We start from the raw sequence: 15,423 nt of genomic DNA, 5'->3' as shown, positions 1-15,423 counted from the left end.
AAGTTGGAAGACTGACACTACCTAACTTCAAGACTTACTATAAATCTACAGTAATCAAGAAAGCATGGAATTTGTGACAGAATAGAGAGCCCAAAAGAAGACATAAATATAGTCAACTGATTTTTGCAAAGGAGCAAAACAATACTATGGAACAATGAGAGTTTCTTCAACAAATGGTGCTGGAGCAACTGGACATCCACATGCAAGAATAAATACATAAAATGAGTTGAGACACAGAGCTTACATCCTTCATAAAAATTAACTCAAAATGGATCACAGATGTAGGTGTAAAACACAAAACTCTAAAACTCCTAGAAGATAACAGAAGAAAACCTAGACTACCTTGGGTATGTCAATGACTTTTTAGATACAACATAAAAGGCATGATCCCGTGAAAGAAATAATTTATAAACTGGATTAATTAAATTTACAAACTTTTGTTCTATGAAAGACAGTATCAAGAGAATGAGAAGACTAAACCATAGACTGGGAGAAAATATTTGCAAAACCACATCTTGTAAAGAACTGTTACCTGAAACATACAAATAATTTTTAAACCTCAACAGCAAGAAACAAACAACCTGATTTTAAAAACTGCACAGATAACTCACCAAAAAAATGGTACACAGATGGCAAATAAGCATATAAAAGATGCTCTTCATCATCTCATCAGGGAAATGAAAATTAAAACAAGGAGATACCAATACAAACCTATTAGAATAACTGAAATCCAGAACACTGACAACAACAAATGCTGGAGCAATATGAACTCTAATTCACTGCTGATGGCAATGCAAAGTGGTACAGCCACTTGCAAAGATGACTTGTTTCTTACAAAAGTAAATACACTCTTAGTATACGATCTAGCATTCATGATTCTTGGTATTTACTCAAAGGACTTGAACACTTGTTATGTCCATACACAAAAACCCGCACATGGATGTTTATAGCACCTTTATTCATGATTGCCAAAACTCTGAAGTAATGAAGATGTCCTTCACTGAGTTAATAAATATATAAACTGTGGTACACACAGACAATGGAATATTATTCATCAGTAAACAGAAATGAGCTATCAAGCCATGAAAAGACATGGAGAAACCTTAGGTGCATATTACTAAGGGAAAGAAACCAATCTGAAAAGGTTATGTACTTATGATATCAACTCTATAATATTCCAGAAAAGACAAAACAATAGATACAATAAAAAGATCAAGGGTTGCAGGTGGGTGTGTGGGAGGGAGGAATAAATAAACAGAATTTTAGTGCAGTGAAAGTATCATATAATAATGATGTATACATGTCATTATACATTTGTCCAAATCCATAGAATTTACAATATCAAGAATGAATCATAATGTAAATTATGGCCTTTGGGCAACCATGATGTATCAATGTAGGCTCACTAAGTCTAACAAATGTACCACTCTGATGGGGGATATTGATAATGGGGGAAGCTGTGTGTGTGTGGAGGCAGGTGGTATAAGGGAAATCTCTGTACCTACCCCTCAATTTGTGAACCTAGTACTACTCTAAAAAATAAAGTCTTTTTAGCTTGTTTTAATATAAATCTGGATTCAAAAATGTCTCTTTGCTGAAACTATTGTCTCTAAGTTTATAGGCAAAACTGTACTTATTTAAATCAAACTGCTATCAGTTGAGCTGAATTAATTTTATTCTTAACAGGATGAGAATATTTTTATTATTAAGTCAAACTCAGTTTAAGGCATTTGCAGAATACAATAAAGATTAAAAATTCTGAGGTAGAGTCAAATCTGATAGCTTTATGTATTTAAAGTTCCCTTTGTTATTTTTAATCCTTCTTGTACATATTCTCAGAGAATGCAATTCAGTGTTTGAGGCAAACTCAATTACTGAAATTCACAGTGTATGTGAAAATTTAAACTATGTTTAAGGACATCATTGAGATGTGGGGGAAAATATAGACCACTCTAGAAAATCACAACTAGGAGACTAAGATGAACATTTATTTACTCAAGGGGAAAAAACATAGACACTCTTGAGATCTGCAGAATTATTTGATATAATCTACAGTGATTTTCATATTACAAAGCAAATAATTGTAGGGGATTTTAAAATGTTAAAAGCATAAAGAAGTTTAAAAATACCATTTTTTGCTTACTTACAACTAATATCTGCAGTTACCATGTTTTGTAAACTGGTAATATATTTGTTTTCTACTATTCATATATTATTTCAGAAAGTTTCTATTCATTTATCAGAAATATTTTACGCACATAAGGATTATTTAATATACCTATATCTGGTGTTTTATCATCAAGTAGAGGAGATATGTAATTATAATAACACTAAGTGCATATTTTAAATTCCCCACCTCCATTTTCCCAGGTGACAAGAAAGAGGAAAGTATGACATAGGAAATCAAAAGGGGGAAATACAAATTTTTAAAACCTCTAGTAGTTCTTGGAGTAAGAGAAGACACAGAATGGAGGAAAGAAAGTGAAAAGAAAATACAGGGTTTTTTTTTAGATCGAAACACTTTCTACTGAGATAGGGAGAAGGGAAATGAGTAGATAAAGACAGATAGGTAGATAGAGAGAGAGAGAGAGAGAGAGAGAGATAGGCAGGCAGATGTTACGGCCTGAATTGTGTTCCCTGAAAATTCACATATTGAAGTCCTAAGCAGAGCCTCAGAATGTGACTATATTTGAAGATGGGGGTCTTTAAATAGATAATTAAGTTAAAATGAAGCCTTTAGTGTGGGCCCAAATCTAATCTCACTGGTGACCTTATAAGAAGAGAAAATTTGGACACACAAAGAAACAGTAAGGGTGCACTTACACAGAGGGACAACCATCTACAACCATCAAGAGGCAGCAAGAGGAGGGCCATCTACAATCCAAGTAGAGAGGCCTCAGGAGAAACCAACCCTCTGACATTTGAATCTTGGCCCTCCAGATACCAGAACTGTGAGAAAATAACATTTCCATTGTTTAAGTCACCCAATTTGTGGTATTTTTCTATGGCAGCCTGAGCAAAACAAAACAATAGATGTTTTCCCTATCCTCATTGGGGATTCTGTGAGGAGACAACCTTTTCAAGTGTCTCTGTGTTAACCTGGAGCAAGCCCAACAGAGAAATGCTGGGATTTCTGTCCACAATTGCCCAAAGTTCCTACAGTTTAGATAAGAGAGCTTTTTCCTGTGTGCTCCATGTGGGAGACAGAAAGAGTCCATGGACCTGCCCTTGTGAAAGTCTTTCACCGCAGTAAGAGGTGAGGTGACCCTAAATGGAAGTTGTCAGGTGGGATGACCTAAGCCATAAATACAATAGAGGCTGTGACTGTGTCACAGAAATCTGCAGTGCCAGCAAGAGTTGGCCAGCAAAAGCTGGCATGGAACCTAGCATTTAATACCAAAGAGCCTCAGGACAGGAAAAGGGCAGCCCCATGGATCTAGAGTCACCTTCTCTTAGCAGTAGAGGTAGAGAAAACAATCTGGGAAGGAGTAGGGAGGGAGAAATCCTAATAGAGCCTATGTATTTACAAAATGCCTAATAGAGATTTGGTTAAGTCACATATACAAGCAAAGAAACCATAATCACCTATATACTCCCACTGTTGGTATATAAGTAAGACTCCACAACAAGTACATGTTTCTCTTTTGTTGAACTCATAAAAGGAAACCTTTGGCTAGGCTATTAGAAGCATTTAAGCTATTGAAATTGCTGATTTCAGTGATGTTACAGTTTGATATTAAAACAGTAGATTGCATTTTATTATTTCATAAGAAAAGAAGTCTGATAGGTGGCAAGGAAACTAAACTCTAGAAGAGTTTCTAATTACTAGCCCTTATGGAGGGTCTATAGGAGCTTAAGTACAAGCAGTGTCAGTCACATCTTAGGAAGTGGAGCAACTGTGTCTTCAGTGAGGAAACATAAATAAAACTAATTATAAGGAATTAGGAAATGAAAGAATGGAAAAGAAAGATGGAGGAGTAAGTAAGGGGCAAAAAAATTAATGAACACTAATGTTTAAACCTCATTGAAATTGTATGGTTTCAAAGTATTTCCACCAAAACATATTTCTAAACCTTTGTTCCCTCAAATGTCTATGACAGGAACCCCCAAACTATAGCATGTGAGGAAATCCAAACTTTGGCCAGGCTAACCAAGAAAAAGAGAGAAGGCACAAATTACTAATAAAATGAAATAAGGGCTTTCACTACTGATTCAATACACACTAAAAAGATAATAAAGGAATATTATAAACAATCCGATGTCCACAAACTAGATAACTTAGATGAAAAGAGCCAATTCCTTGAAATACACAAAATGCAAAAACTCACACAAGGATAAATAGAAAATATGAATAGGGAAGTATACTCTAAAATAATTGAATCAATAACCAATACCCTCCCAAAAAAGAAAACATCAGGCCTACATGAGTTCACTGGTGACTTCTACCAAACATTTATGAAAGAAATAATACTAATTGTCCTCTCCCTGTTTCAGAAAATAAAAGCAGAGGGAACATGTCCTAATTCATTCTATGAGGCCAGCATTACCATAATATGAAAAACAGATGAAGACATTACAAGAAAGGAAGACTACAGACCAATATCTCTCATAAGCACAGACACAAAATCCTCAATAAAAATATTAGCAAATGTAATCCCAACAATGTACAAACAGAATTATATGCAACTATCAAGTGGGATTTATTCCCTGTATGGAATGGAAGCAGAAATTGTATTCACGAAGCCACAAACCAAGGAATATCTGGAGCCGCCAGAATTCACAAGAGGGAGAAAAGGATTTACCTGTAGAAACTTTAAAGGAACCAGGGCTTTGCTGGTACCTTGATTTCAGACTGTATCTGCCAGACCATGAGAGAATAAATTTCCTGTTTTAAATCAGCAGGTTTGTGGTAATTTGTTCAGCAGCCACAGAAAAATAATACGATGCCTAATAAAATTACTCAATGTTTTGAATCCAAATGTCTTATATTCCTTTGTAAATATTCATAATATGCTGAAGATAGTTGAGCGAGATCCTCCCCTAGTCATTCAAGATACACCCTACTCAAGATCTGTTACACATAGATTCAAGTGGGAAAAGGAACATGATTTAACTTTATGTGCCATGTTCTAGTGTACCAGTGTCACAACTCTTCTCAATATATCCTCTTTGATGAAATGTGAAAAGCAAAAATCTGACTTGGCTATTATTGCTTAGTGCAGAAAATAGAAGATTCACAGCAGGCATGATATAAAAGCTAGAAGGTGATTCTTCAATCAGTGAAAGAACACAGTAACAAGTAAACACTAGTTGCTGTCTGCTTAATAAGAAGGAGACTAATTTTACCAGGTCTGAGCTAACTGCCATATTCTGGATTTACATTAATAAAGTTGTAACAAAATTGCTTTTACACTAAGAAATCTTCTGTGTCTTCTTTGAGGGTGAGGTATGACACGTACTTGGTAAGGTATTAAAACAAGTTGTTGGAAAAAATAGACTGAACATATGGTATAATGAACTCAACAACTCAGCAGTTTATCCATTCTTAAAATTTTATAACAATGCTTATGGTTGAAGTTTTATGACTTTGTCCTAGATTTTTAAAAGGCATTTAAAAATATCTTTTACAAAATAAATCATTCCACAATTAATTATAACTTAGTACTGATCAACAAAATAGTTAACCACCTCTTAATAGCAAATATAACTACTTTGGCACTAATAAAAGCAATAATTATCTTTTGAACTTGAAAAATAAATCTTTACATACTATGTTAGTCTGTGTTTATTTTATAATAATGTTAAGATTACTTTCAGATAGTGTGCACAAATATATCGATGTATAGCAATCTATGGTAAGTAATATTACTAGGATACGTTTGATATGATACTTTGAAAATCACTCTGAAAAACATTGTAACACAGAAATATTGCAAAAATATGTCATTAAGAGAAAAACACAAAAATATGACATGATCCAAGTTAAGAATAATATATCTGAATATATATATACAATTATGCATTTTTCCATAAAAATACAGTATAAGCATCAAAATACTGACAAAACTCATCTCTATAGTTTAACTTTTCATTGAGTTTTACATTTCTAAACTTCTTAAAATGAATAAGAATTCTACTCCAATAAGAATGTTATGTCTTTGCCTTCCAGGTCATTCTACAGTAATTTTGATTTGCTAAATCTGAAATCTGAGTTTCTCTGCATATCCTTCATAATATCATACACTTCAATAAGGAGAGCAAATAAAAATAAACATAACTTACATTTCAACATATAAGAAGATAGGGATTACTACAAACCTCAATTAATGCGTAAGTAGGTAAATAAACATGATACTCTAGTAGATGGCTCATACAAGAGTCCCAAGTTGAGAATGCAAGGAATATGAAGAGATTGCACACAAAAAAAGAGGAGAGCAGAGAACTCATGGGTGGCAGAGCATAGAGAAATTCATCCCAGAAAGAAAAATTCCTTTTGCTACATTAAAAAAAAATGTTTTTAAATCAGCAATAGCACCAACTAAAAACTACTGAAAACAAGCCTGAGACCTGACAGATCTCAGCAGGAGATAAAGGGAAAATATTTGAATACATATAATAACCGAAGCAGAAGTCATAAATACCAATTATTTCTGGGAAAGTAAGAAGTAAATAGAAATGGGCAATAATGTGTGGATACTCAGAAGCGAATAAAAAGAAAGAAGAAAGTGAGGAAGTTAAAGGATCCTGAAGAAATAAAATTAAATCACAAAGATGAAAGACACACCAAATGCTCCCCTTAACACCACCAAAGGAAAAAGTTACATATTAGAAAAACAAAATTACACTTTACTACACTTAAGAAAGTAGTCTTGAACTGATAGTCTTCTGAGATACTTCTAACCCGTAACAGCTGCCCCCAAATGAAATAACAAAAAAGAAATCTAAAACTGGGAAAATAACTATTTAAAAGACAATAGAAAGTGAGAATCAAAATAATTCAGCAGATGCAATTTTTCTTAAAAAAAAAAAAGCCAAAGCAGAAAAAACTCTAACAGAAAACTTCAAGCTCAACTTAATATATTTAAGCAAGCATTCAGAAATATTAAAAGGGAAAAACATACCATAAATCAGGACTTTAAAAATAAGAGCATAAATGAACAATATCAATGAAGACATAAAATACTGATTGAATTAGAAATCAGAAATAAAGAAAAAAGAAAAAATTATATCAGAAATGAAGACTAAATTACAGGATCTACATGGGGTAACAAATTCAACCCCAAATTAATGAGGGGCTTAAAAAATACAGGAAGAAAACCAAGATAATGAAAGTGGGAGACAGAATTAAAAGGACAAAGGAGAAAGTAGTTCAAATTAAAGAGAAACAAAAATCAAGTACATATGCAGTTGTAGATTCTGAAGGAAAAAACAAAAAGAGGAATTAATATTTATAACTATGATCCAAGAAAAATCTCTGGAATTTAAAGGAGATACCTACATACTGAAAGGGCCCAATTTATACCTGAGAAAACTGACCTTTAATAGTTAACTGCAAGACACATTCTAGTAATTTTTTAGACTAAGAACAGTATTCAACTTTAGGGGAAAAAAGAGAAAAAAATCCCCTAGACTCCTAGGAAAATATTCATATAAACATAATTTCTTTTTGAAGAATCTACTAAAGGATGAGCATCATCTGACATAGACATGACTAATGAAACATCACTAAGCAAAAGAACTGATGGTGGGCAATTAACATATGCAATTGTAGGTTTATGACTAATACAAAAGTAATGTAAGAATACAATGTAAGGGTTTTGATGAAATAGAAATAACAGAACTAAAATACCTGAGAAAAAGAGATGAAAACAGAATAAGCTCATTGCTATATAGCTAATAAGAGGAAGTCAAAGATATCATTTAAAAAATACAAATCAGATAGTATTAGGTTGAATGTATATAATTACTGATATTCAGTCATTTTTGAAATAACAATTCAACTCCAAGGTATGTACCCTACAGAGACAAATATTTATGTTCACCAAAAGATACATGTAAAGATGTACATAGAACTTTTATTCACAGTAGTATCAAACTGGGAATAACCTAAATGCCCATGAAGACTATAATGGAAAAATAACTTATTGTATATTCATATGATGGTACAGTAGAGGTAATAAAAAGGACAAGCTGTTTCAAGCTCTAGAATGTATGAATCTCATAAGCATTATGCTGAGCTGGGGAATACAGACCCAAAAAAGTATATACTTGTATGACTACATCTTTAAAGTTCAAAAACAGAAAAAAATGAATCTATTGTGATTAAAGTTAATATAGTGGCTACCTTTGCAGACAGATTGACTTGGAGGTTTAAGGGGCTGGTAATGTGAGTGGTGATGATATAGGGGAATATATTTATATAAATTCATCAAATTGTACATTTAATTTTTGTATACTTTATGTAAACCTTATGTATTTACATAAAATTTTAAGAAAAAATTAAGCTAAATAAATATCAAAATAATTTTTGTAAAGTGACAAAAGTCATTCAGAATAATTTTTCTCTTATACTGAATGTGAATAAGTTATGCAAAATTTATGTTTTTAGTCATGATTTTATCTCAAATTTGTTGTGGTTTAATGAAATTGGTCCTAAAACTTCAGCATTTATTTTCTAAGATTTTTTTGCAATGTTTCTTATTGTTGTTGTCTATAAGTCATCCTTCAAAAGATATATTGATGTTTTACCTATTATACTTACCTAAAACGTATTTGAAATTAGAGGAGTTACTCCAGAGGACAGCAAAGATTACTCAAGCATGACTTTATGCTATCTTTAATGAAAATAACATTAAGTTAAAGGCACATTTACTAGAGTATATAAAATCTGCAGGGGATTAACATTAGACCCTAATCTAATTAAGACTGGATTAGTTTTTAAAAATACCAAAGCACTATATTGGGAACAAATAAATGAAAATATTTACAAGACGATATAAGCCTCAATGTATTTGTTTGGTTAAAAGACTCTCCTCTACTGGTAAATTTTATGGCCTCAATAATTAGGTATAAGAAATCCAGATACCCATGATTTTTATATGACTTTAAGGAAACAGGTTCTGGACCTAAACCTCTAGGTCCACTAGAACTATTTGGTACTAAGTAGTTCTTCCTTTTTCAAGATTGACAAACAATTAAGAGTAATGTTCTTTGCTTTCATTGTAAACAAGTACTTTTGTTTCTGCATCATATACCAGTTTCAATACTGAAAAACAAGTTGCATATCCAGTTTTATTTTTATTGATAAACTATATGGCAGGCTTGTTAGTTAAAACATAAAGGATCTGTGTGTCGGTGTCTGTGTGTAATTTTTTAAAAAGCTGGAAGAAAATCTAAGCACTCTATTTTGTTAACCATCTTGATAGAAGAGGTATGGAATGAAAACACTTAGTCTCTACTAGGAAAATTACTGTGCTTGTCAAAGTTTATTTAATACAAAAGTCTATGTTGCCATTTTTCATTATTTTAAAATATAACTAGAATGGGGAATGTCAGGATATACAATTAAATCTGTACTCAGAATATTGATCTTGAAATAAGTATATGTGCAGGTTGAAGAATCAACAGCTAAGTGAAAATGGAGAGGTAATTAATTACTTCAGCTCTCTACAAGTTTTGAAAAGTAAAAAGAAAATGTACCGGATTTCTCTATTGTCCTGTTAGCCAATAGCAAAGTGCTTACTCTCATCTCTTACTGCTTATTCAGAAGCTGGCAAAGTAATATGGTAGCTGGTGTGATTTCAGTCCTTGTGTTCTCAGAAACGTTTCTTTCATTCATTCAATTTTTTTTTCCAGTGGACGGCATTTTTTTTTAAAGGAGAAATGTAAAAAATCTTGTCACTCTCTAAAATGTGATTCTACTCCTACTGCTTAAATGTCTTGTAAATAGAAGGCATAAAAGTTAGACTGAGAAAAATTACACTGAAAGAATATTAATTTCTATTGAAATGTATTATCACATTTATTTTAACTTCATTGAAACAGGAATAAAACAGTATCTTGAAGAGTTTTCCTACAGTACTGTAAATAAAATAAAAATGACATAGTATGTCCATAATTTTCTAATACTTTAGCTGTCTTCAACTTATAAAGAAGCATAAAGTATGATAAATTCTGACTTCAAGTCAAATTTACCTAGACTTTTGTGTAAGTATATGAGAGTAAAACACTGATATCTGAGGAAATTTAAACTGTTCTATGTTTCTTTAAATCCAAATATCATATTCCATAACTAATTGGCTTCTGAAGGGCCTCATTATGAAAACTGGAAACTAGATTTTCGAAAAGTTAACTTTTAGGAGTTTTTAAGTCTACAAAGTTCAACCAAACTGGATAAGAGAAAAATGTTTGCATTAATGATTTTAAAAACATGAATTTTCTCGCTATAGACATAGTCAAATTCCTCAGGGCACTTCTTTCTGTGGCCTCTTCTTGTCCATGCCTTCCCACATGTGCTTTTCCTTTGCTTAGGACTTCTTTTTTTTTTTTTGCCCTCAACTAAAAACAATATAAGTATCATGTGTTTCAAAGAATTTGAGAATAGTTGTACCAATTCTTATCTCTAGATACTCAATGAGCTTATATCTCAGATAATTTAAGTATGACTTTTGGATTATCTCCCTACTAATTATCTTACTCAAAGATCTTATTTGACTTCTTAGTTTCAGTGTCCTTATCTGTCTTAAATCATAGTTTGTTTTCTGAAAGGACTAAATGAATAAATGTATGTAAAGTACATATCCCAATTTCTGGGATATAGCCTCATAAATTATTAATGCAACACTAACTTTGAGAAAATTTAAACAACATTGGTTTGGATATTGAGAGCCATTAGAAGTTCACAGGATTGAGGACTGGGCAAAATGGGTGAAGGTGGTCAAAAAGAGTAAACTTCCATTATAAAATAAAGAAGTCATGGATTGTAATGCACAGCGTGGTTACTACAGTCAGTAATTCTGTATTGTATATGTGAGAGTTGCTAAAAGATTAGATCTTGAAAGTTCTCATCACAAGAAATAAGTGTGTAACTATATATGGTAATGTTTGTTAACTAGACTTATTGTGGTGATCATTTCACAATGAATACACATATCAAATCATTATGTTGTTCACCTGAAACATATTATTATACATAATTATATCTCAAAAAAAAGGTTCATAGATGCATCCCTTGAACTATAGTGCTCTCTTTCAGAGATACTTATTGTGGCAGATACTGGTAGTTACCTATCCCATATCTCTTCTCCCCATTTTCTTTACTATGAGAAGGATGATTTAATTTTTACTTTCAGTGAAAATACCTGGGCACCTGATTCCTTTATAGTTAGAAGTGTCTGTGTGACACTGGCCTTAACACTGCCATAAATGACAGTCACAGGAGTAGAGTGGGGTGGGAGAGGTTGCTCTCTGAAAGCCTTCTAAAGGGGTACTGGCTTGTGTAGCTAGCCTCTTTAATCTTTTCCTACTTAACTTTTCTTTCTGCAAGGGAAATTCTTGCAGACATGAGAATGATAAATCAACATTAAAAATGATGAACTGGTAATATAGAAAAGTCTTGAGGTATTTTTTACTTCACTGGGCTACTGCATCACCTCTGGACTGCTTGCATTCCAACTTTTCAAGTTATAAACATAAAACCCTCTATATTTAAGTGCTGTTTTTCTGGTATTTACATGCAGATCAAGAAAACTGCTCTCTACAATTTTCAAAGTAGACTGTAGATGCATTCTTGTACTTCCACAAAGTTATACTTGCCCCCAAATCCCAGTAGGGATATCTTTAAAAAACAAATAAACTCACATAAACCCTGTAGTTAACATTAACATTAGGTTTGTTTCTTTTTTAGATAAAGGCATAATGACTATCAAAAATTATATATATTCATATGTGTTGGTGTGTGTGCAACAAATTTCACTCAATTATTTCACAGAAAAAATAAATTCATTTTACACATGTATCATTGAATCTACTTTTCAATTCTTTGCCATTGTACACTAAATCTCTATGCTTTTTGCTGAAACAGCAACAAATTAATGTTTCAATTTTAATAGTAAAAGATCTTTATAAGGAAATATAAGAATATTTTAGAATTATTCACAGAATAAAAGTATGACCCAAATCTTCGAATTTATTTTACTTTGATATGTATTTATTTCACTTTGATAAAACTTTTAATTGTGTACCATATTTTACATCTCTCAGCTGTGACGTGTTTGCAGTGCAGGAGAAGTAGTATTCTTCTGACAACATGGCTGTTGTGCAGGAAAATTAGCATCACATATGAGTTGTGTAAGTCAAAATAGCAAAAAAAAAAGTATTTTGAATTAAATACAATATGTTCTGCTAAAGAATAAAATGATATATTTTGATCAAGCCTTGAGGAAAAAAACAAGCAAATCCATTTTAACTTTAAAAACATATCTCAATAATATTGTCTTCTTTATTGTATAAATCATCCTGCAGATTTTTCTTAAAACCACATTTAAACAGAGAAAGAAACTACATGTGCATATACCTTTTCCTAGTTTATTACTGATAGTAGTTAACCTCTGAATGTGCTAATTTTTATCAAAAATATTTGAGAGGAAATTATATGTTTATAGATGCAAAACATAAAATAATTCACCAGGGAACACAATTGTTTTTACCCCTTTTGAAATTACAGAAGGGTTTTAATAGTATTCCTGTATCATTTTGTTCTTTTTTTAAAATAAAATTTTATTTTAGAACAGTTTTATATTATAGACAAGTTACAAAGTTAGTACAAAGTTCCTATATACCCCACCTTCCTGCTTTCCCAATTAACATCATATCTCATTATGGTATGTTTGTCATTACTAATGAACTAATATTTATACATTATTATTAAGTTCATATTTAATATGAATTTCCTTAGCTTTTAGATAATGTGTTTTTTTTGTTCCAGAATCCTACTCAAGATGCAACATTATATTTAGTCATCATGTCTCCATAAAATTTTCTCAGACTTTTGGATAAGCTTAGCTGTTTAAAGGAGTACTGATAAAAGTATTTTATAGACTGTCCTTCAGTTTGGGTTGGTGTGATCTTTTTTTCTCAGTATTAGACAAGGCTTACGGGGTTTGGGGGAGGAAAATCAGAGGTAAAGTTTCATTCGTTCTCATCTTACCATATCAATGGTACATGCATGCTATCTATGAACAACTATTTGCCAATAAAATGGACAACCTAGAAGAAATAGGCAATTTCTTAGAAAGGTATAATCTCCCAACATTGAGCTAAGAAGAAGTAGAAAATATGAACATACCAATTACCAGTAAGGAATTTGAATCAATAATTTAAAAGTTCCCAACAAACAAGAGTCCAGGACCAGATGGCTTCACAAGTGAATTCTATAAAACATTTAGAGAAGAGTTAACAGCTTTCCTTCTCAAACTATTCCAAAAAAATTGCAGAAGAAGGAACACTTCAGAACTTATCCTACGAGGCCAGCATCATCTGATATCAAAATCAGACAAAGACATCACAGAAAAGAAAATTACAAGTCAATATCACTGATGAACATCAATGCAAAAATTCTCAACAAAATACTTGCAAATCAAATTCAACTATACATTAAAAGAATTATACACTATGACCAAGTGGGATTTATTCCAGGGATGCAAGAATTTTTCAATATCCACAAATCAATCAATGTGATACACCACATTAAAAATGAAGAATAAAAACCATATGATCATCTCAATCGATGCAGAAAGATCTTTTCATAAAATTCTAACATTCCTTTATGATAAAAACCTCCTCAGATGGTGGGCATAGAGGAAACATATCTCAACGTAATAAAAGCTATTCATGACAAATCCACAGCTAGCATCATATTCATCAATGAAAAACTTAAAGCATTTCCTGTAAGACTAGGAACAAGGCAAAGATGCCCATCCTTGCCACTTCTCTTCACCATAGTATTGGAAGTCCTAGGCACATCAACCAGACAAGAGAAAGAAATAAAAGGAATCCAAATTGGAAAGGAAGAAGTAAAACTGTCACTGTTTGCAGATGATATAATACTGCATGTAGAAAATCCTAAAGATGCCACCAGAAAACTACTTGAGGAATTAGAAAAAAACAAACAAAGCCGAAAGTCAGTAGAAAGAAGGAAATAATAAAGAGCAGAGGAAATAAATAAAATAGAGACAAAAAACAGAAAATATCGATAAAATCAAGGGCTGTTTTTTTTTAAGCTAAATAAAATTCATAAGCCTTTAGCCAGGCTCATCAAGGAAAAAAGGAAACAACCCATTGTCACAGAGATACAAAAAATTGTAAGAGAATACTGTGAACAATTAACGCCTACAAATTAGACCACCTAGAAGAAATGGACACATTTCTAGAAACATATAATCATCTAATACTGAATCAGGAAGAAATAGACAATCTGAACAAACCAGTCTCTAGTAGTAAAATTGAATTTGTAATTAAAAAACCCCTAGCAAGCAAAAGTCCCTAACAGGATGGCCTCACAGGGGAATTCAATCCAACATAAAAAGAAAAAGTAATATCTATCTTTCTCTAACTATTCCAAAAAGTATTAAGGATAAAAATTATATAATCATCTCAATAGGCTCAGACAAAATTCAACAGCTACTCATGACAAAAACTCTCATCAAAGTTGGAAAAAAGGGAAACTGTCTCAAAATGATGAAGGCCATTTTTGACAAACTCACAGCTAACATCATATTCAGTGGTGAAAAGCTAAAAGTTTTTCTTCCAAAATTACCAGCAAGACAAGGATGCCCACTTTTGCCAATTCTATTTAACACAATATTGGAAATTCTAGCCATATCAATAAAATAAGAGAAAGAAATAAAAGGCATATACATTGAATGAGTAGGCATAAAACTGTCACTGTTTGCAGATGACATAATACTATATAAAAAAACCCCTAAGGTCTCCACCAAAAAAACTATTAGAACTAATAAATGAATTCAGAATAGTTGCAGGATACATGAATAGTGTAAATAAATCTGTTGCTTTTCTATACACTAATAATAAACAATCAGGAAGAGAAAACAAGAAAACATTTCCATTTAACATCACATCAACAAATGACTGAATAAAAAAGATGTGGTATACACAACATTGTAAACTGACTATACTTCAATAAAAAAATACATATACCAAAAAGATGTAATGTGTGTGTGTGTGTATACACAATGGAATTTTTCTCAGCCATAAAAAAGAATTAAAGAATGCCATTTTCAGCAACGTGGATGGACCTAGTGATTATCATATTATGTGAAGTAAGACAGAAAGAAAGATATCAGATGATACCACTTATCTGTGGAATCTTAAAAAAAAAAAGATACAAATTCTATTTAAAAACCA

Source organism: Vicugna pacos, chromosome 2 (assembly GCF_048564905.1).
Source record: "Vicugna pacos chromosome 2, VicPac4, whole genome shotgun sequence".
Classification (NCBI taxonomy): Eukaryota; Metazoa; Chordata; class Mammalia; order Artiodactyla; family Camelidae; genus Vicugna; species Vicugna pacos.
The sequence above is the reverse complement of the archived record's forward strand: the minus strand, read 5'-3'. Positions refer to the sequence as shown.